This window comes from Parasteatoda tepidariorum, chromosome 1 (genome assembly GCF_043381705.1).
Source record: "Parasteatoda tepidariorum isolate YZ-2023 chromosome 1, CAS_Ptep_4.0, whole genome shotgun sequence".
Classification (NCBI taxonomy): Eukaryota; Metazoa; Arthropoda; class Arachnida; order Araneae; family Theridiidae; genus Parasteatoda; species Parasteatoda tepidariorum.
The window spans coordinates 95,489,704-95,514,110 of NC_092204.1; the positions used below are offsets into that span (position 1 = coordinate 95,489,704).

Below are 24,407 nucleotides of genomic sequence, written 5' to 3' on the forward strand. Positions count from 1 at the left end.
TAGATAGATAGATAGATAGATAGATAGATAGATAGATAGATATATATATAGTTAGATAGATAGATAGATAGATAGATAGCACAATAAATACAAAAAAGATAAGGAGGAAAACGAAGAAAATTAAAAAAATTAAAAACTTTTTACTTAATGTGTCCTATTTTCGTTTCAATTTTTATTAAGTGCTCCTTTTGGCTTTTTTTTTCTTTTTTGTCACTGTCAACATTAGAACGTCCTATTCCGAACCATTCGAACGTGATGAGCGAAGAACGAAATGAAATCTTCTGATTGGTTAAGCGCAAGCAAATATTTTAAATTTAATGATAGACGAAACCATTTTTTTAAATGTTTTAAGGATAACATCAGTGATATTTGCTATCTTATAGCTTTATTTGATAAAAAATGGAGTTTATTGCGCGTATTAACGTTTTCAGTTATTTTTTCTTTCGCTGTGTCAGATAAATTCAATGAAGAACGTTGACGTGATAAAAAGAGCCAAATTATTATTCCTGCGCAGCCAAATTAGTATTCCTAAATTATCTGAAACCATGTGTGTGTTTTTTTATTTATAGCAATTCCTTTACAACGCGTTCTTATAAAAGTAAATAATTTAAAATCAACGGTAATTGAGATGAAAAGACTAGTTTTACATAGAAGCAAAATTAACGGAAAATCGGTACTAATTCGTTTAGGAGAAACGCAAAAAATCACAGTACTATTACAGATGCCAACAATGTTTGATTAATCTTAAGAAATATATGCACGCCCGGTGACTGAGTGGTAGCACTTCACGCTCCCGTGCCACAGGTCCTGGGTTCGGTCCTCGGGCCGGGCAAGGTTGACCCAGCCTCTCATATCTTCAGTGGATCGATAAATGAGTTCCAAGCATGCTTGGGAGCTAAACACTGGGGGTTCCGCGTTTGGCCGACCACCTGACCGGAACATCTGCTCCTGCACCTCAGAGCCCAAGGTCAAGAAAACTGAGATGAGCACAGTAGGTCTTAGCCGTCTATGGTCTGTGGCGCCACTGAGTTTAGTTTTTAATACATGTATAATTAAATCAAAAAATAAGCTATAAGCTAAAAAGCAAAATTAACGGTGTAATGATATTTCATTGTTTAGGACGTTATGTACCATACTGTTATTGGCACCAATGATTCTTAATTGATGTTGGCAATATATATGAACTGAAAAATAATTACCTATGTACCTACTAAAAATCAAAGTTAATGGAGAAAAGATGCTTATTCACGTATGGAAACCCTAGAAATTCGCCATACTCAGATGACCCTTAACTTTGGTAATACCTATTAATGGTGTTATGGTAATTAATGCCGTTTTAACGAGAATTCTACGAAGGATTTCTGTTTCAGAAAATATATTTCTAGTAGTAGCATTCCATTAATATTTTAATGAATTCGAATTAAAAGAATTTTATCCACCACTACTTATAAATGTTTTAAACAGTATATTAAAAGTCAGACAGAGAAATAACCATGATCTAAATTTCTATCAAAGTCTTATAAGAAATTTATTTGTATCAAAAATTTCGGTATTATGTTGCTATCACTAATAAATGTATTACGCACGAAATTCAAATATTGAAGCGTTATGTAATAGGTACCAAACATATTTATATAGGTACAAAATATTATATTGATAAATTGTTCAATATTTACACTGCACCAATACTCATCAGTTTTAACACCGATACTGTGTTACGCCCTTCGAAAAGGATATGCACCTGAAAAAAGTACTTATTATGGTAAATACTGACTATCATGAGTTCGCAGAGAGCAATATCCTCACGCCAAGTGATAACAAATACAGTTAATATCTATTCTGATGGGATGGTGTTTTCCTTAATTTAATAACGTAAAGCCACCTGAACGGCCAACAAGAAATAATAAAGATAGAAAGAATCGAAATTATTTTAGCTTTATTGATTGCGTCATTATATGCCTTTCAGTTTAATGCATGATTTTGTAGTGTTATTCAGTACTAATTTATTGATTATTTTCTTTTTTTTATTCATCCCGTAAGAAGAGCCGGGCATTCAGTGAGGAATAGAAATGTGACAATTTTCAACTGAATAATTATTTTTAAAAAAAGGATATTTAATAATGATATTACATGTTTGTTTTTCAGAGAAATTAACCGGTTAATTTTAATAACTGCCAGTAAAGTTTGGTCAATAGGATTAATTAGGCATAATTTATTCAAACTTCAACTATAGCGTGATTTTTACAAGTCTATGTACTGTGATACTAAATCTGTTATTGTAGAGATTAGTAAAGTTAAAAAAATAAAGGACTACATGAAACATTGATTTTTATTTATGTTTTAGTTTAAAATAATAGTTGTTTTTTATCTATCATCATATCTACTAATGATTGATAATTTTTAAAATTCTAAGTTCATAAATTTTATTATCGTTACAGATAATTAATGAACATTTTTTTTGGAATACGGCTATAATTAATAATCACAGTTTTTAAATTTTAATATTGTTACAACTAATTAATGAAAATATTTATGGAATACTGCTATTATTAATAATCATAGTTCATAAGTTTTAATATTGTTACAAATAATTAATGAAAATGTTTATGGAATACGGCTATTATTAATTATCACAGTTTAAAATTTTTAATAGCCAAATTAATGAAAAGAAATAAGTACCATTGTTTTGCTTACACTACATTGACGTTTTTTAAAGTTAAATCGTTAAGAGTCTCAGTTCGGTTTACATTTGCATGGTATACTCTACACTGATGTAAAGTTACACTACCCTGTATACCCTGCACTATTTATTTAAAATTAAGTGCCACAGCTCGGTTGACATTTGTCCAGTATACGGTGTTTTTTCTTTAGTTAGATGCCTTAAACAAGATAGTAAAAAGAATCAAAACCTTCTAGCACCAAGTATTCGTATAGCAAATGAACATAGCCCGCAAAGAGCGGGCGGCTGCATCCGAAGTAAATAAGCAACTAACCCTGTATTTGTCTAGCTGTTTGAGCTGGAAATTACCATTGCGCATGCGATTTATAAATTTCTAGTCAAATGGGATTAAAATTACTACATTGACCAAACTTTATTAGTTATTATGAATAATAACTGATAAATGATTAACTTATGATGAACTGATGAGGATGAATTCTAATATATTAATAACTTTAACAGATTTATTAAAACAACCAATCAATTACATTGACCGTAACATATGTAATACTTCATCATTTTTTTAAAAATCCAAACATTAAAGAATGCTTTCTTGCAAAATATATTTGATTAGTTGAAACAGATTATGCGTCCCAAATGGTTAGTCGCTACTCAATGATTTCGCAATCCATTTAATCGTATGGTACATTTATTTTGTCTTATCTTTATTGAGGACCAATAGGGGTATAATTAGGCACCGGGTAAAATAATCATTCTTACTTTATACTGTTCCGTATCATAAAATACCAAATGACTTGAAAATGGCTTGAACAAGGGCCACAGAATCTAAATTTGATACTTCAAAATGTTGACTGAAAAACGATGCTTTTAAAATATTTAATAATTGGTTTTTGGTACATTGCTTACCTTCTCCATTAAAGTAATATCAATTTATGAATTGTCAAATCAAAAGTTCTTGCAACTGAATGTTCCGCGATAACCAGACCTTCATATTTATTTTTAGATTGAAAATTTGAGATAGTGAGTTAATATTTAAATTAGGTTAAAATAAACTCCCTGAATCACTTGTGAGATATATGGTTTAAAAAACGTCCAAACCAGTTTGATTGTCTAATAGGATGCAAATCCGTGAGAGAAACCCTTCATAACAGATTCTGTTTTACCTGCATTAGTTATTTGAAATTTGAAGCATAGGAAAAAAATAGGTTAAATAAAAACCGAGATTATGGTTTACTCACTCGGTTTTTTACTCTCTCGGTTACTGGGGCGTCATATGCTAACAAGATATGACCGAATTATTGTGAATAATCTCTGATGATATATTCCTGCTATAATATGTTTAAATTTCAATATATTCATAAAAGAAATTATCATTTGAAGCTTTATAGTTTTACTCTTGGTAAATCTTAACCCATTTTTTCAACACTTAAACTTATTCACTGCTGAAGTATAAGGGAATATCGCAAAAAAAAATATTCTACAGTTCCGAATTTTTATTATTCTGCCAAAAGTAATAATAAGATAAGGAAAATATGAATTATACTACCAGGGGGGCTATTAATTTTAGGTACACATACGTGGATAATTGCCTTTCACCTGCTCTGTATTTCTCCGGCAATTCAACAGGTTTTAATATCTTCTGTACTGTCGTCTTCAGTAATGAGTAGTTCGAGTTTGATAGAGTTTTTGTTTTTTCTTGTCCTAAATATTAATTATTATTTCCTATAACCCCTATTGTGTGTAATTTTTTGTTTAATTTTTCACAAGGATTACTGCAGCCAGCGCTTTTTATTACAAGCCCATTATGTTACTGTATGGCCCTTTACAACGTACGCACTGAACATTTCATTTAAATATAACGACCGAAATTAAGTTCCTTTCTTTAATTTCTATGACAATCACTTCGAAGTAGGTGTCAAATATTTTTTTCGCTTACAAAACTAAAAGCTCCCGTTTACAGTAAACCAATTGATTTAATGAAAGTTAAAACTTTAAAAAAATAGCTTGAACCACTATTTTTTTCTGATATTGTTCCATATTGAATGTGAGAAGTCACGTAGTTCATTTGAATGATATTAACTACTTAAATCATAGGTAATCGAGTCTATAATTTTATTTCATGTGTGAATTATTACGGTATTTTTCTGCACCCCGATATAACAACCTCCCGTTATTAGGTAGTTTTCGTTACCGTGAAAAGAGTCGTTATATCAAGGGTGGTAGGGCGGTCCATAAAGCAGTACTCTACATATTGTACAATTTTAAATAAGACTGTAATAAAATAAATAGAATTAATAAAAAGGAATCGATATTTGAATTTTCATTTCAAAAGAGCCGCTAAGCAAGTTTAACCTTAGAGTGATGTCATCTCGAAAATAAGGTTTTTACGGACTATGAAAAAACACAATTACCTGGAAGAATGTATTGCAAACTATACAGCTTATTCTCAACATTAGAACTGTTACTCTTGTCATAAGTTTTTGTTGTTTGGTATCATAGAAGTGAACCGCGTGAAAATGGAGTCAGCGTGTTTGCTCTAGAGTGAAAAAAAGATGCCCTGTCAGGAATTTCGCAACAAGAACAGATGGAAATTTTTAGGAGCAACGCCTTGACTATATGTCGGATGGTCCAGCACATCCCACAACGCTCAATCGTATACGGTGAATTCCACAAAAAGTAAGATTTCGAAATTTTGCCAGAAGGTGTTTAAAATTTCCTCATATCTTCCCGATATTGCTGATTGCAACTTCCATTTCTTCTTGCAAATTGAAGAATCTCAAAGTGCAGCTGTGACACTTTGACTCCTTTCCCAAACTGCACACTTTGATAAATACACGAATTTATATCATGATATGTCAAGTGTTGTAATTTTGGTTATTCTTATGGTTAGAAGTTGTTGAGAAATGTAGATGTAAATTTAATTAATTTGAAATCTCCCCACCAGAGGGCTGATAATCAGTCTACATTGAACCACCAAGCAGTAAGCATTGGCTTGAATTAATTGTCTTCTAACGTATAACTTTATAATCTGAAGGGTTCCACCCTAATAATATGGAACGTTGTTTTGTTTAAATAAATATTTGTTATTGTTTTCGATATTGAGTGCCCTCCCCTTCTTGTATAGAAGTAACTGGCATGTTGCTGTATCTTTTGCAAATAATATTGTCTTGTAATTATATTTTGTTTCCTTTGATGGATTAAGGTAAACTTTCCGTATGACCTTTGTATGTTTATTGACTTGTGACAAAATACTGCTCAAAGTAGAAGACATTTGTATGTATATTGCTCATACCTTTTGTCATTTTTATACGTAAGAACCTACTTTTTTTTAAATGAATAAATATTAAGGTACATCATTCAAAAAATATTTATTTATTTTTTTTAATTAAAACTCTTATTTATCTATGCTCGTATTCCTGTTTAATTACAGCAAAATGCGGAAAAAACTTTTACCCTGAAAAACTCAAAATCCAGATTATCGAAAATTAAGATGTAATTTTAATGAGTAAATGTTAAACACACTTTCTGCCAAAATTACAAGCAATATTTTAAGTTAAGCTTACTTCTTAATAAAGATATATATTTCTTACGAACCCAAGCGATAAATAAAGATAAAATCCAAAATTTATACAATATTGGCTTTGGCTCTGCGCTATAAGATTTGCAGCAAAAAACTTCTTTTTTATATTTTATTTATATATTTGTTTCTACAATGATCCATTTTTCAGTATGTTAAATTCATTCATAAGTAAAAGAATGACTCAATTCTGTAAAAAACTAAATGAAAGAAAGTTTGAAAAGGCGTAAATGAAGTTAAGTGCTTTTAACTATCTGTCAACCTTTTAAATAGAATAAAGTGTGACAACGAGTAGGATGACATTATAAATATTTCAACTAGATTATGACAAGCATATCCTTTGATGCAAGTGTTCGAGTTCATTACCTATTTAATTTTTATTCACCTAGAAGCTGCAAAAAACGTATGCACTAAGCAGATGTACTAGCTTCTTTGTTTAAGTAGTTGAGGTTAATGCGAAATGATCAATATATCGGCAAAAAACAACGGTATTTTAACACGCTACTTTTTTAAATTAAAATAAAAAAGAGTTTCTTCTTATTAGTTCAATTCAGAAACTTTATGTTTCAAACTTTTACTTCACTGCTTTACTTTTTCCTAGTTTTTGTCGAAAGGTAATCGAAATTTCGATTTACAATAAATTTTGCTCGAACAAGTTAATTAACAATTCTAGTTCGTATTATCATTAGTCACGGAAGAGAACGAAAAATTTGAGCATTCTAATTATTCGGAAAGTGATTAAAATTTCGATTGTTAAATTTCCTCGTTAGAAATAGGACAGCAAAATTAACATTTTTGAAACTTTTTTTTCTATAAATAGTTGTTTTTTGAAGATTAGTCAATTTTTCTCTACTAGATAGTATTGATCAGCAGCCGCCAAACAATGGTGCGCGAAAAATGGTTTCGTTTCAATTTTCTTTTTTTTCCTTTTTCTTTTTCGAAATTACGTTGTCCATTTTAAAAACATAGCAATAAAGCCATGGTGACTCTAGGGATAGAGTGTAGCCTTTCAATGAGGTAAACCAGGTTCGAATCCCAGCAATGGCTGGTTGATATTAAATTCCGCATCCGGCCCGCGTGCTGACATCCGGTCACAGAGCTGGTGTAAAATATTCTCAATGGTAGACGGATCATGGGTTAATTCCCTTGCCGTCAGACTAACCGTGGGAGATTTTTGTGGGGTTTCCTCTCCATGGGGATAACGCAAAGATGGGTTAATTCCACCAAAATGTTTCCTCGAAGGTAAATTTCTCTCAGTATTTGATCCAGAAGTTACCTTGTCTTCTGGATCGGGTTCGAAATTACAAGGCTACAGAGTATGACATTAGAAGTAGTGAACTCAAAATTGGGTTCAATTCAATAAAATTAAATATGTTAGAAAATAAAAATACGTTAAAATATGTTATAAAATAAAATAAAAACATAACAATATTAATAAAAAGTATTAAATAGTTTCACTAAATTAAAATTTTTTTTTACATGATTGGTACTCGTTTAAAAGATTTATTACCTGCTTAGATTAATCGTTGTCCAGATATATTCTAACTTATCCAAAGCTACATTAAGCATATCTAATTAAAATGTAAATTTTTCTTTTAAGTGTCTATCTAATTTGTTACCACTAACAGAACATACCTTTTCTCTCTTATTAGCATAAAATAAAGCATCCAATTATGTCCCTAGGGGATGTCAGCTTGTCAATCTTCCAATTAAAAAGCTGAAACGACAGAAAGATATATTCCATGATAATTGAAAGATATATTACCTTCATTTGTTTTTATTCTTCGATATAAATTACTTTTCTTTACGCTATAACAGCTTTACACGATGTAGGGGTAATAACAGAAGTGCAAGGGATTGGGTCAATTATGCAAATGAGGCTATAAATCTTTGATTCTTTTCACCAATAAAAGCAGATAAATTTGTAGATAAAAAGTGAAACATGATAATACACTTCGTTGTTACTTGTCGATTCATATCACAAGTTAGATTATTTATTGCCTTCGTGTATGATTTAATAATTATTAAATGTAATTCTTGACCGTTTGTCTCACATCTGACATTATTTAAATGCTTAATAAACGCATATTGATTATTTTTCGATAAATAAAAACGTGATTTTTTTCAATTATAGATGCTTAAATTTGTATTTGTGTTCTCTGCTTTGTTGTTAAGTAATAATTTTGATAGGCAATATAAATTTTTCTCTTATCGTAATTGAACGTTGTACATTGTTAATTTTTTATTTATTTTAAACTATCTAAATATATTTAAACACCTGAATTAAAATATTCATTTTAATTTTATTAACAGCGTTTAACAGCTATATTCGATTGCAAGTGAAGAAAAAACCATCGTCCTAAAGGAGATAGCCTATATGCATCTAAGTGCACGGCAAATGAATGCTAAGTTCCCTGCGCTTTTGTATTAGTATATTTATTTATATTATTACATATTATATAGATTCAATTATTGTGTATTATAATATATTATATNGTGAGAAAAATTTTATTTATATATATTATATTTATTTATATATATTATATTTATATCATTATATTAGAAACCTTTATATTGTTTGGAAAGCATATTTATGTTATTTGATAACTGAACAAAACAGAACTGTATGCAGTCACGTATGATTACTTTAATCCTATACCGCAGTGTTTCCCAAAGTGTGGTACGCGTACCCCAAGGGGTACGGGAACAATTTAGCGGGAGTACGCGTTCTTACCCAAAATATCTTGCAACAAAGGAAAATATTAAAAGAATTTATTTAAAAACAAAGCTAGCCATGAAAATTTACAATTTCGTATTTTTCTATTGGTTATTTTTTTCAGAGTTAACAGTTAATGATTAGTGGTGTCCACAGCCAGTTGTGCTTTTTAACTTTTGTGCAATTTTTTATTGTAAAAAATGCATTCATTTTTTTATTAGTGGTACACATCGTTACGAAAAATTTAGAAAGGTTACACAGAAGTCATAAGTTTGGGAAACACTGCTATACCGCAATAGTCATTTTTTAACTTGCAAGTTCGGATTGGCGCCTTCATCAATGTTCATGTCTGTTACCGTACGATTTTAAACCAAAGCGGTTGACAAGCGAACTCCTGGATCAAGTACTGTGGGAAATGTACCTACCTGAATGCCATGAGTGAAACTTATCGGTATCAGCGTTACATTCAGGGGAAAACCATGAAACCTTCCCTTAACTAACTAAACAATAGTCGAATTCTGATCTGCGAATCGTCTACTAAATGTGATATGTCATATTTTATGAGCATTATATAAATTAACTGGCTATCACCAGGAACTAAACCTTTATCACTTCTTTGAGAGATGATTGCCACTTTGAAAAGATTTCGGTTTAAAAATAAATAATTTCAATCTGAGTAGATATTAAAAAAATAAAGTCTATAAAATCATGTGTTTCATATTTCAATAAGAGTTGGGGACAGCTAAAGGTCAGGGAAGCCTTACGCAGAATAAGTGGGTCAAGATAAGTAAGGTAGGTATAACTTGCACTTAGTGTTGTAAAAGAATAGCACTAATAATATAATATCTAAATTATGCTAATAATATAATACATCGTACTAACGCAGCACTATAAGCGATACAAATATATCAACTGCTCTAAGAAAAAATAGTACATTTCCATTTATATAAACGATAACAAAGTAGTTATTAAATGGGCCTCCTACTAGTCATAAGTCTATATCAGCTTTTGTATTGCATTGCATTTAGTTCTTTTCAGAATATATCTCTGCTTATCTTTACCAGAGTTTATTCCCGCTGATCTTTAGCTTTTGACACATTTTATTCCAGGAAAATTTTAGTCGTTGTTAGAATCTGTCCTGTGACAAGCTTTAGCTTTCCGCTGAAGTTATCCACCAGGGATATCTATATTCATCAGAATATGCTTACTTTAAGGCCTGGGGTTCGACCTTCAACAGTTTGACACATACTTAGCTTCTTGTCTTAAGTTAATAGCTTGTTTGAGAAGTAAAGTTGGGTAGTGCGCAATGCTGACCACAATTTCATAAATGCCGTTGGTCACGAAATTGTGAAACCCCTTTATCACTCCTTCGACCCCCAATGAGCTGTTGCAAGAATGCTTTATGCGTCCACTTTAAATTTTAACTACTTTTTGAGCAAACCATTGAGTTTCTTTTTTAATTCTTTGTTACTCATGCTTTATTTATAATAAAATAGTGAGGATAAAAACAAGTTGCAACTATTATCTTACATTCGGGGGAAAACTACGAAACCTTTCTTTGACTAACTAGACGATAGTTTGATTCTTAACTACGCATTGTCTACTAAAAAATGCAATGGATGTAATGTAATGTTAATTGATTCAGAAAAAACTAATGCTTCTCTTATATTAATAAAATTTCCCAGATCGTTTAACTCCAAAGGTATCTATATAACATTCAAGGAAATAAATCGGTTAACTAAAACAAAATATTATTACTATGAGATGAATAGCTGGAGGGGACTGAGGAATCGAAACATTTTTTCGAACAAAGTTTTTATTTTCATAAGAGATTAATATTTCTAAACCAATCGAATGAATCGAATTTCAAGGCAATATTGCGTGCCAAGTATGAGTATGAAATCCTCCAGATTCTGATATTTTCTAACCACTAGGCCAAAATGGTTGTACTGAAGATTTCTTAATTGCATTCCTAAAATGGTAGGTTATTGGATTTACGAACTCCATTTGTAATCGGAGATTCCGTTCATTTTGTAACACACCTCCAATTCCATCCTATTTGAAAATTTCCGAGAGATCTCGAATTTTCAACTCTAGTATTCTCGACTACATCCTGTTTATTACAAAATTTCTAGAATAGTTTATTACGTATATTCTGGAAGCATCGAGTGGAAATTTAAGTTATATAAAATTATATGAAATTTTCAAAGTTTGTTTTGGTGTTCGAAAGTAATATGTCAGTATGATAAGACCGTCAATATTTCATCTTTCTAATTCAGTAGTTTGATTTCTAAATTACTTCCGGTTCTTCTTGTAGCTCCATACCTGTTTTGAAAAGAACATTTTAAAATGTATCTCAAACGCGTAAATAAGTAAATATAATAAGTAAATGTGAGCCGTGATGGCTCAGGGGATAGAGCACTCTCCTCCCGTTGAGGTGATCCGGGTTTGATTCTTAGCGATGGCTGGCTGAAACGAATTCCGCATACGGCTTGCACAGACAACTGTGCAGACGTAAAATATCCTCAGAGATAGACAGACCATGGGTTAGAGTCACCTTGTCGTCAGGCTAAACGTGGGTGGTATTCATGGTTTTACTCATTACGTAACGCAAATGCGGGTTAGTTGCAACAAAAAGTTCTCCACAAAGGTAAATTTCTACCAATACTTGATTCATGAATTCTCGTATCTTCTGGATTAGGTTCACAATTACGAGGCTATAGAGTTGAACACTGGTAGTCGTAAACTTAGAAAACTTAGTCGTAAACTTAGGCTGCTCACTCCCGGTTATAAAATAAAACAAAATAGTCCAAAGTTTGCCGTGGTGGTTCAGAGATAGACCTCCGGCCTCCCATTGAGGGGATCCGGGTTCGATTCTCAGCAATGGCTGGTCGAAATGAATTCCACACCCTGCTTGCTGTGACCACAATGCAGACGTAAACTATCCACAGTGATAAACGGATCAATGATTAGAGTCTCTTTGCCGTCAGACAAACCGTGGAAGATTTTTGTGGTTTTGCTTTTCATGTAGCGCAAATGCGGGTTAGTTCCATTAAAAAAGTTCTCCGTGAAGGCAAATTCCTCCCAATACTTGATCCAAGAGCTCCCTTGCCTTTTGAACTTCGGTATAAAATTACAAAGCTACTGAGTTGAACATTGGAAGTCGTAAACTCAGAATTGGGTCTGCTGTTCAACGACAGTAATAAAATGAAGTATTCCAAGATTAAATGTATGATGCTGTAACGTGTAACACCATGTTCAAATATTACATGTTCCTTGGACAAATTTTAGCAGCTTCAGAAGAAAATTATAATGTTCATGATCGGATTCGTACAGAAAAAATTATTAATAGACAAACATATAATTTTTCCTATTAAATTTCTAAGTTTGAATCATTAATTTTTGGCGTATTTCCCAAGTAAACTATTATTTTTATATTCAGTTTATGGGGATAAGAGTACTATTTTCTTATTTTAATTTCGAATTATTGAAAGCTTTAGTGGCACTCTTTGTTTAAACTTTAAAGCCTATCCATCACGACAAGGTGGTGCCACATCGGATAGGATCGGCTTTTAATTGTCCTGCCAAACACCGTATGGAATGCAGACAATGATTCAATTTTTAATTGTCTTTTGGCCGAAAATCGCGTAAAATGCGAACAGTAATTTTATTTTTAATTGTCTTGAAGCCAAAAACCATGGAAAAGAAAGAACACTAAGTGAAAGTTCTATCTTTTAGTCGGCAGTCCTTTTCCCAATTTTTTTAGAAAGGGTGAAAAGAAATAGATAACTTTCCACGAAAATCCCTTTCTCGGGGAAAACCTAATGGGTACAGCTGCCCCCACAACCTAAGTCCCAGCTGGAAGTCTTTTTCCTTTCCTACTAGACTGAGTCTTCAAAAATTTGGTTGCAGGTGAAAGAGATTTACCGCGTCAACCAGTATTAATTGAACGGCAACCGAGTTCAGATAAAAAGTTTGCACATCTTTTAAAACAACGTCATAATACAGGGTATTTCAAAATATTCATTTATATACATTTTTAGCAATTAAATTTCTGTATTATTGAGATAAACAGAAAATATTTTTGTCTGCATAAACATTCTAAGTAATGAATAAATTTATTCTTAAATTGAACTGCGTTGTTACAGTGCTGTGAATTAAATTAGGGTAGTGTGTTTTACGCACAGTGGTCGGGAAAACTACATTTTCTTTGTAGTTAATTACAAATACAACTACTTTATTACAAATGCAATTAACTACAACTACTTTTTTTAAATGTAGCGATTACTAGCTACTTTCGAAATGTAGTCATTACTTTTAGAAGACAAACTTAACTGGAGAACTTACTTTTCACTATGTTCAAAATGATTTTGTATAAAAAATTGGCTTGGTCAAATATGCGGAGTTATTAAGAAGTTTTAATTCTCATGCATAGTTAATATTTTTGACAATTTTATTACGTTTAACCCACTGGCGGTTAAGGAAATGGGCAAAATTGGGAGAATGTTTCTCCCCTACTCACAGTTCCCCTATCAGTTAACATGGGAAAACCGGTTTTGCTATGCAGAGAAGACTGCAGGTTAAAATGCGACTTTTTACGTGCAGAACCGTCAGTGGGTTAAAGTCATCAAATCAACATCAAAGTTTTATTCAAATCAAGGTGTCATCAATATTCATTCTAATTTGGGTCCATTATACAAATTATTATACCTTCTCAAAGTAAATCTAATTTTCAGACAAAAATATTGAAAAATAACTTAAAATTTGTTTTTTTTTTTTACACAAATTAATGTCAAAATCTGTTGTAGGTTTTTGGTATGTAATTCAAATAAATGGCAATTTTCTCAAAATGAAAGATATCCAAGGAGTTACATTCAATGCTTCAAGGTACAAGATACTGTCATATCTTTCAAAACAATGATCATATTGAAATTAATGTGTTTGTTCTCTTACCTATTCGATATAAAAGCATGGTCGCTAATATTTGAAAAGAACAGAGAAGTTGACAGAATTCGAAGTTTTAACGCTTGTGTGTTTATGATTTAATGCAAAAAACACACAAGAATAGAAATGCCTGAAGGGCATCGGGGAAGAAGAAATTCCAGAGTAGATCAGCCATAACAAGTTATGTGAATAGTTTTTCGCATGAAAACAGATTGCAGTTTGCTATTTTAGCTTTTTGCTATTTTGACGTTGCAGCAAATGCATTCGAAATAATAACCGGTTGTGTTTCTATTCAAACTCTTGCAGAGAATTTACTATGCAAGTATTATACAGTCAGATACTGATTATACAAATGTTACGCTATTTAAAACCAAATTGAAAATCAGTTAAATTTTTTGATGTGCTTCTTAAGAGCCATTGGAAGTTTTTTAATTTAAATTATTTATATACTCAGAATGGCTTTTTTTAATGTATTCCATTGTATTTGGCGTATGGGCCTATTGGCCTAGGCCGCTGTTAAACTTTCAAATATTATTTTGAATGTTTTATGATATTACTGTATTTGATAAAGAATATTCAGCTCATAAATTCAAGCGTTTAAAAAAATAAAATATGCAGTTCTCCAATTTTGCCTTTCCTTAAATATTTTTCTTAAAAAGCAACTTTTTCCATTTAGTTTAAATAAAAAGGTCCATTTTTTATTTCAGAAATTTTCAAAATTGAGTGTTTAATTAAGAAAATGTCTTTAAAAAATTTAGGAACTTCACAATTTCTTATATTTATGTAAAATTCTGTGTAGTTTTAAATGCGATATAGTAATGTAAAAATAAATTTAAAGTATCAAAAACTAAATATAGCTTTTTCTCTGTTTTATTTTTCAAAAATGTAAATTCAAAATATTATCTTAAAATGTTAGGTAATAAAGTAATATTAGAATCACTTTATTATATAATAAATGAACATATTTGAATTTTAATCCAATAAAACTGTTGTTTTGAATAAGAATATCGGGATTGTTACTTTCAATTTTAATAAAAATATAATAAAAATATCTGAAAAAGAAGTAAGCTGAACATTAACAGTACTCCATAAAATAAAACAATAGTGAAGATAACTTCAACAAATGTATTTTAAGTATCTTTGTAACAAAAATAAAAGACAAAAAGTTTGTCAATAAATAAAATATTAATTAAATAAACTTAGCAGTAAATAAAATAGTAATTTAAACTAATTATATTGATAGCATAATTTTGCTTTGAATAATGAAAATTTTTTTGTATCATAAGGATTTCTGGGTCTATTTTATTTATAAAATCTCGCATCATATGATTTTTTTTACAAAAAGAAAGCACTTTATCTAATAAGAATGCACCGACAGCAATAAAGAACAGTTTTTGATCATTTTTTATGTTGAGCAAAAAATAATAATTTTTCTTGTTTTAAGAGTTTTTCTAGTTCTGACTTTCACCACTTAGTGTCACATATGGTTATAGAACTTTTTAGATGTAACGTTTCAGTACCATAGTCTGATAATTTAGAAATAATTTAAAATAATGAAAAAATATTGAGCTGTCTAGTTTTACTAGCACTTCCGCGATATGTTGATTTATTTATTTTATTTATTATTAAGTATTTTAAATTATTCAACACGTTAACACAATTCAGTCATACTTCACGAACAAAAACTGGTTAAAAACTCTGAATAATTTAAAGTTTTTATTTGAACTCTTCCACTCGTAACATTGTCATTATTTTGATAGTTCACAAGATTGCACGCAAACCGTGATAAAGGCCACAGGTGTCATGGATTTAGGTTCCAGAATTTTTATTTGAATGAGTTCAAAGCTATCACCGCCTCGTCAGAAGTTACTTTTTTTAGACTCGATATGATAATTTCCTGCTACCTTTTATGTCAAAAGTTAATGGCATTTTCGTGATGACAAGCGCAATGACTCTATTTGACTCAAATCCCCGTATTCAATGTTATGTTTGCGTAAAATACATACTGTTTCGCAGTTTCATCACGTAGAACAATTGGTTATGAATAAATGTCACACACATTTACGTTCCACATATGCAATTTAAGTCCTGACACCATCCATTTTACAGATATTTCTATTTAAACTAGATCTTGTTTTAAAATTCTGACAACTTTAATTTTTTTATTTGTTTCTTTATAATAAAAAAATCATTTTTTTTATAATAAAAAATCATAATGGTCGCCGTTGCTGTTTTGGGTGTTCAATTTCACTTATGGTTCGATGGCACAAAACGATAAAAATAAAACATGTACAATGTGACAAAAAAAAAACTTAACACTTTGAATAACTTTAAATTTAATAAACAGCTCTACACGTTTTAAGACCCAATCTTGATTGTTTAAGGGGTTGACCTCAAATATGCTGATAAATTAATATAGATGATATTTTAATTTACTAAATCAGGCACAAAAACGTGTTTTCTCTGAATTAACATATCTTTTTTACGAAGGATTTAGATCTCTCTCCCGCAAATTAGGGGTAGAGAGATCTAAGGTAGCCACAATCTAGAAAATAAGCGAATTGAAAAAAATTTTAACACAATTACAAAATTCGTTTTTTTTTATTATAATTCTGTTCTTAAATGCAATTAAGCATAACGCCACTTTAGACTATCAAATTAATTCTTCGTTAATTTATAATAACTTAAAAGGCACCTAGATGGATTGAAAAGAGCTATAAAATATCAGGCTAACTAGAGAAGGTTGGAGGTATTTCAAATTAACCTGACGCGTTGTAAAACGCCGACAATACGGTTGCGAAGGGCCAAGTTTTTTAATTCGTCTTCGACATATATAAATAATTTTACTTCTGTCCAATGTTCTGATTTTCGATTGGTTGCTCTATGTTTTCAAATCGTCCTGAGCATTCTAATTATTCTAACTCATATGTAATAGTTTAGCTTATATGTAGATCATTGGTCAAATGCAAACTAAATGGTCCAAATTCGAGTTCTTTTTTCTAGTAGCAAAAAAATTTATATGGACAGAATTTTTTTAATTATTTTTTTTATTATTAATTTATTATTATTTTTTAAACATTTTTCTTGAATGTACTTCTAAAATTCCGCAATCTGCATGATATTTCATACATTGAATTTAAATTTTCAAGCACACCCAACACAATATTTTAAACAATACTCAAGTTTACTTAAAAAATAAGTCATATCTATGAAGTACGAGCTGTCAAAACGACACTTGAGTTATTTAATTTGCATCATTTTAAATAGTGCAACGCAACGAAGTTGCTTATAATTCGCCATTTTTTTTCGAGTAACAAATAGCGTACATGGACAGATTTTTTCTAATATAAATTATTTGTACTTGTGCTTTAAACATGTTTCTCAAATGTAGTTTTAAAATTCCACATTACCTTCCGCAATTAATTCGATATTGCATACATCAAACTACATAAAATTTAAATTTCCAAACATTATTTAAAACCGTGCTCAAACAATGCTTGAAACTAAGTCCTGTTTTGGGCAGTACTAGTTACCAAAATGACACAAATTAAAATCCATCTTCACACTAACTCGGACGCAAATTACTGCCGACCACCCCCAAATCAACGGTGGAAGATAATAATACTCTAATGACAGAACGATGCACGAATCGTAGTCCTCGTGCCGAATTCAACACTTTTCTCTGCATACTACCTTTCTCGTGTAATGAATAGTAAATATAACTGCATTGTAGTGCCTCTGAGTTACACAAATTTAGTTCGCGTTAATAGTAAGTGCTGCATAAAATTACAGTTTAGATTTATAGCGCAACGCCCTGTTTAAAAATGATTGGTGTGCTTTGTTCGAGAATTATCGTTATCTAAATGCGTTTCGTGTCTGTAAGTGCTTTCACGGATTTTTTTTTCGTCTTTCAGATGGATTTTAGTTTTAAAGAGTTAGTTTGTATGACTCTTAATATTTTAATATACTTTTCACGTTTCTTCAGGGATTTATGACTTAATGGATATAATATGGCAGTGTGCTTGTATGCTGTTCTTTTCTACTTCTGTGTTAGAATTATTAGCTTGAAAAATGTAAAAGATATTAAAATAGATATTTGGTAAATGAACGTAATTCAATGCTAATGTTAATAAAATATGTTATCAAAAATAATTGTTTAAAGATTTTTATTTTTTGATTAAAGTAAATATTTATAGCTTTGGAAAGGAAGGGTGCCTTTTCTTATTTAACTATGTATATTTTTTAGTTTGAAAATAATTCATTTAAAAGTTTATAGACTCTATAATAATAAAACGAAGAGTGGGTGTGTGCGTCTCTATAAAACTCCAGAACCGTTTGTTCTATCATTCTGAAATTTAGATAGTGGCAGCAAGGAACAATTCTATCTATCTTAACTATCTCATCAAAAGTTAATTTTATGAATTACTGAAAAAGTCCGGAAAAAAAAGATCGTTTATCTGACTCCAAAAGAAATCCCATTTTTACATGGAAAAAGCGCTAAATGTATAAAATAACTAAAATGAAAACAAAATTTGGTATCAACGCATTATTGCATTAAATGAAAACTATGCATTGCATCTTTGCAACTTTAAAAAAAAGCACGGGACTTATTAAGCAAATAAATTTTCGAAAAATGCAATTTTTAAAAAAAATCTAAAACGTACTAAAATGCGTAATTATTATTTGTATTTTTATCAAGATCATGTTTTAAAGATAGCATAACCAGGACCACGTCTAAGACTTTAGCTGCTTTGAGCAAAACGTCACCTGTTAGGATAATAATTGAAAAACTTCGTTTTTTAAAAAGATTTAAGTAAAAAATAATGACACAAATTACAATTATGAATATTAAATAATACAAAATAATGAATAACATGAAAAAACATAATTACAGAGTTCCACGAAGATCAATTCTTACGTATTATTCCAAGTTTAAAATTCAAAACTTTACTAAATGAACAAACTGATTTGAAGCTGTAATAAATTTTAGTGACCTGATTGTCCCCCCAATTTGCAGCCTCTTAAGCACGTCCTTAATTATAGCAATTATGATCAGGGCCGTGCAAGAGAACTGCATTGAACATTGTTGTAATTGCAAACATAATTAAATTATATTATCATCAAAATATTATAATACATAAGTTCTATAAAGATGAAATCTTACATATTATTCCAATTTTAAAAATCAAACTTAAATTAACTCATGGATAAACTGATTTAATCTGGCAAGTAAAATTTAATGTAAAATAAGGGGATTTTAAATAACTCAATTTTTTTGTATCGCTCTGAACTTTGCATAAAATAACAAAACTTTTGTCAAGCATGCTCTAGGTGATAATTCACTTCAACACTTCATAAGCCCGAATCAAATTATAACAATTATGTGAGCAATTTTGCATTATTTGATCAAAGCTATAATTTTTTCAATAATGTTTCATTTTTTATTTTTTCTTCTAGCCTCATTTTTTACGAATTAGCCTAAAAATTTTGCTTAAGTATCAAATGATTGCTATAAAATTCCTCATCTCCATAATATTGGTTTATCAGAAATGCCGTAAATAACGCAACTTTTTAAAAAGATTGGAATTTGTTTCATATAATAACACTTTTGGCAAGTAAAATACTTTTGTTGTGAATAAAGAAATGATCTATATTATCTACATATTTGAATATTTGTTTGTTTCAATAACTTTCTACTTTTTGGTTGGATAATTTGAGCAATTTTAAAGCTCTTAATAATACATAAAAAATATTTTTATATCACATTATGCAACATAAGATACCAAAGTCAAATATTCAGAAGTGTTGCTTTTATTTAAATTTGTGCTACCATAACACTGTGTTACCATTTCAAATTGTATTTCATGTAATAATTTAGAAGGCAAGTCAATAAAGAAGTCATATTTATTCAGATTAAATATATCGAATTCGTTTTCAAAACAATTATGAAATCGTAACATGTAAGCAGATGACTACTTAGCACGCTTTATAATGCGTCACGTAAGCTCACATAAATCAATAATTCAACAAAAATGTTTGCACAAAGTGTGAAAATATTATATTAAAGTATTGGATAAACAACATGCTTGGAAACAAACTTTTAAATGCGTTTTTCAAATTATAAAGAAGTGGATTGATTTTATCATTAAATGAGAAATTTGGCTAAAATTTTACCGATAACTTAACGATCATAACGAACACAATTATAGTTTTATCAATGCTGCAGGTGGTGTTAAATATACTTTAACAGTTACATATTTGAGAAAATTTTCAAAAATGAACATAATCAACTCTAATTATCATATAATCATCTTATTATTTTTTCATAGAAAAACTTCTTCCTTTATATTAAGGCAAAACTTTTAAGTTCATTTTTATTTACCCTATGATGTGGACCACTATTTTTTTTTAATTGATCGATTGATCGTTTTAGTTTTGATGGATTTTTTAAGAAGTTTATTTCCATTGGTAAAACTGACTAAATTGCTGAGAGCTATGTAAAATATAAAAATAAGTACTAAGATTGCTCACTACATATCGATTGTCTATTGCTTACGTAAAAAAAACATATATACAGTCACGGGTTATAAATATGCAAAGACAAAAAAAAAGTTTTTATTTAATATTTGATGTGTTTGAGAAAGATATTCGGAAAAGCGTCCATTAAAGTTAAGCACAATATACGTTTTTCTTTTAAATAAACCTGCTTAATCTTAGAGGGAAAAAAATATGGAGTTGTTATACCAAATTTTAAAAATAAGAATACATATATTCGACAAATATTGCAAAATGACCCAGAACATGATTCGATATTTTAAAAGTTGAATTCAGTTAAAATATTCAGAATTTTCTTTCATATAATCCATAAATTTCTTTTTCATTCCCTTGAAGTCTGTTTAAAAATTGTGTCAATCTCACTGCGCGAATGCAGCTGTTCCTATATAGCTAACAGCTGCGTCATTGGAATCTATCACAGTACTTCTATTTTAAATCTGAAGAAAGAAGTCTAAAACGACAACTGGAATAACAATAAAATATGATTATAGTGAAATGAAGAGGGAAACCCGAGCATGACTTGTAAAAATACAATTTACAGATGTGCTTTTACCTTTTTATTTATTTTATAAATCAAATCATGCACTGAATCTGCAAATAAGTTCATCTGGCGGGTAGAAAAGTGAAACGAAATCGATGATGTATCAATCAGCATCTGTTCTCTTGTATCAGTTTGAAAAGTAAACTGATTCGGAACTTATCTCAAAAGGAGTCCGAAGACTGTTACCGATTCTATATTGAAATGAAGTCCAAAGTAACCTCCTCTTTCTCGTGTTGGTAACTTATACGAGTCTATCTGGTACAGTGAAACTGATGTTTGGATATATTCGCTCAGGATAAATCAATCTCGTCAATCAAATTCAAGATTCGAATGAGGCTACCATCTAGAGGATAAGTTTACGTGATTAAGAAGTTAGTTTTTCATTCATTTATTTATTTAGTTTTACCAGTTTTAGTGATTCTACGTGAACTTATATTTAACTTATTGTTTGTTGCAAAATATACTCGTTCATTTAAGATACGTTTGGATTTAAAGTATTTGGCTCTTCCAGGAAAAAAAAGTACACAATATCAGATGAACTGATGCTAATCCATGTCTAATAAGCACCAAACGAATTGCGTATGCAAATTACAAATCACCATACACGATAATTTCGTTGATAACTAACACGGTAATTTCATTTACGAAATTATAGTAGTTGCTATGAAAATAGTGTCTCCTTTTAATATAATTTTTTTATTTTCAACTTGGTTCGACAATTATTTGGAAAAACCATTAGCGTGCGGACATCAAATTTGCTCACATATGTCAATATTTTACGTGATATATATAGTTACTTAAAAATGATAGGGTAGAAATGAACAACAAAGTTTAGAATCTAAAAATGCTTAAAAACTTTTGATCTAATTACTGAATTTTCACATAGCAGGACTGAATCTTTATGTGTGGTTAAAGGGCCTTACCTTATAAATGCTAATTAATTTTTACAGGCAGTATTTTCTCTGTATATCCAAAAATGGCAAGAGCCGCGGGTGTCAAAGCTGTTTTGGGTGCTCAATTTAACATTACACTATATTTTGCTGTGCGCAAACTTTAAAATTTAGAAACTCTAAAATACAAATAGTATGTGTAGAAAATATGAGGGAGTACAATGGAATAAAAAAATTATTTACCATTGCAATAAAAAGTTCGAGAACTGTTAAACTTCTAGAGGAAAAACTCTTCACACTACAGGCCATAGGGAAGCATAAGTGCTAAAAAAACATATTTACTTATGAACTTAATGCAAATATATTTTTTACCCTTAAATTCAAATTTATTCGAAAGTTGTTGCAATTTTAAGTGTTTTGTTTTGAGAATTTTTTCGTACTTTTGATTTCTTAAGGTTTTTTTTTTCTTTTTGCTTTTGCTGTTTAAAATCTATAAGACTTATAAGACTTAGAAACTTGAAACTACGAAAATGTGTAAAAAAAGTTATAATTTATAGTTTGAGAGTTATTAACTGTTGATCTTCTAGTAAATAAAATAAAACATGCTAATCAACAATCAAAAATTCGATCTTTAGTTCGAAAATTATTAACTGTTAAACTGATAGTAAATAAAAAAGATTAGTTGGTGTATCAGCCACCCACTAAAATGCAGCTCAGCTACGGAGTTAAACATTAACGTGCTGAAAGAGCCATTTTCATTTGTGAACATTAACTCAAATTCTGCTTCAAATTCAAATTAGTTGGAAAATTATTGCAAATTTATGTTTTCATGATTTTTTGTAGGTTTTTTAATTTAAATATTGATCATTTATCCATAGTTGAGGGAAAAAAAATTTCCCTCACGAGATACTTATTTCTTTATTTTATAAATTTACGCTCGAGTGGATATCAAGTCAATCAAAAGTAACAAAAAGAGAAAGTAAGAGATGTCACGTGATTCCTGAAATAAAATTTAATAGAGTGAATTTTCCAAAAAAAGAACTAAATCGAGAGCTATAAGAATCGTTCCCTTTTCAAGTTCAGATGATAATTTTTCAAATACAAATAATCGTTCATTTAGTTATGTTTAACATGTTAGCAAAATGATCTTGCATTAATCTACAATAATTGTATATTTCGAAAGAAAAATATTTTGCTATTTTTAGGAAAATATCGAAGTCTGAAATCTCTGGAAAAAATGTTGAATGAGAAGAAATTAGGAGATTGGTGGGCATAGCTTCTTTATAAATTAAGATATCTGAACACAAATTCGTACTTTATTTGTTAAAAGATACTTCTTTCCTAAGAATTGCTCCTACCACTATTTGTAATATGAGAGTGGAGTTTCTCATATTTTAGTTTTATCTTTGGAATTAATTAAAGTAATAAAAATAAGCAAAATTATAAATTCGTGCTTATTTAAAGATGCTTATTCACTTCATTCACTTATTCATGTAAAGAAATTATTTTTTTATTATTATTTAATTTTTTTTATAAGTATAATTAATTTAAAAGTAAATTATTATTTTTTTTTGATTATTTAACTAATGCTAGAAGACATTTTGTTAGATACACAAATTTTTACATTAATTTAATAAGTAATTTAAAATGACATTCAAAATTATAAATGTAACAATTGTTGACAATAGTTCTTCAGATTTCCTTGGGATAATTAAATCAATTATTTTTTCTTCTACACGTGAATAATAATTCACGATAGCTTGTATGATAATTCGCAAAATATTTCCCCAATTGAAAAAGCATTCAAACTTTGGTGACAATTTTGGCAAACTTTCACCATAACATAAGAAAATATGTTTTTACTTTAGATGCGTTCAAGATCATTTATTCCAGACATTTTAATTCTACGGGTTACGATACTCCTACTGCAGTTGAGGTAGACCATAAGTTACAAAAAAAATAATAAACTTTCAAAAATTATTTTGAAATTTTCACTAATTCTTAATCAAAACTGGCGTGCTTTACACAGTTATGTTTCACAACTTCTCTTTAGCATTGCATTCAGACAGTCTTTTATTTCCAAATAACTGTATTTAAACATTTTATTCGAAAGCTTTCGACACAAAACTATATCTATTCAAGTTGTCATGTTCAAAATTTATTTTGTTTCAAAAATAAACAATCGTAAAAATATTATACTTCTGTCTGTAACAAAATTATAATATTTAAAATAACTTCTTCTTGAAACTATTTAATAAAACGTCACATTCAGGAAAGTCCCCTTGTCAAAATGCCTGACAGCTAGCATTAAGTTACCCCCATGCTTCGAAACGAATCGAACTTTTAGTTGTTTTTCATCCCATCAAAACGTCTGACGTTTCGTAATTATAGGATATTCGTTTTACGAACTGAAACAGATATGTACATTTTTTCACCGTCTGGGCAACATTTGAAAGATAGAAAAAACTGAAAAAAATTCAGACGTTTCTGAAATTATATATATA

At 29.8% G+C, this 24,407-nt stretch overlaps 1 protein-coding gene across 3 annotated transcripts in view; it reads left to right on the plus strand.

Moving 5' to 3' along the window:
* LOC107453971 (TGF-beta receptor type-1) overlaps window positions 1–24,407 on the plus strand; it is a 716,084-nt gene that overhangs the window by 179,681 nt on the left and 511,996 nt on the right. Inside the window, exon 1 of one of the 3 annotated variants that reach the window (XM_016070993.4) lies at window positions 20,915–21,384. The exons of the other annotated variants lie outside the window; for them this stretch is intronic. The gene's annotated coding sequence lies outside the window, so the exon portion shown is untranslated. Of the gene's footprint in view, window positions 1–20,914; window positions 21,385–24,407 lie in introns of those variants that run through there. 3 annotated transcript variants of the gene reach the window in all.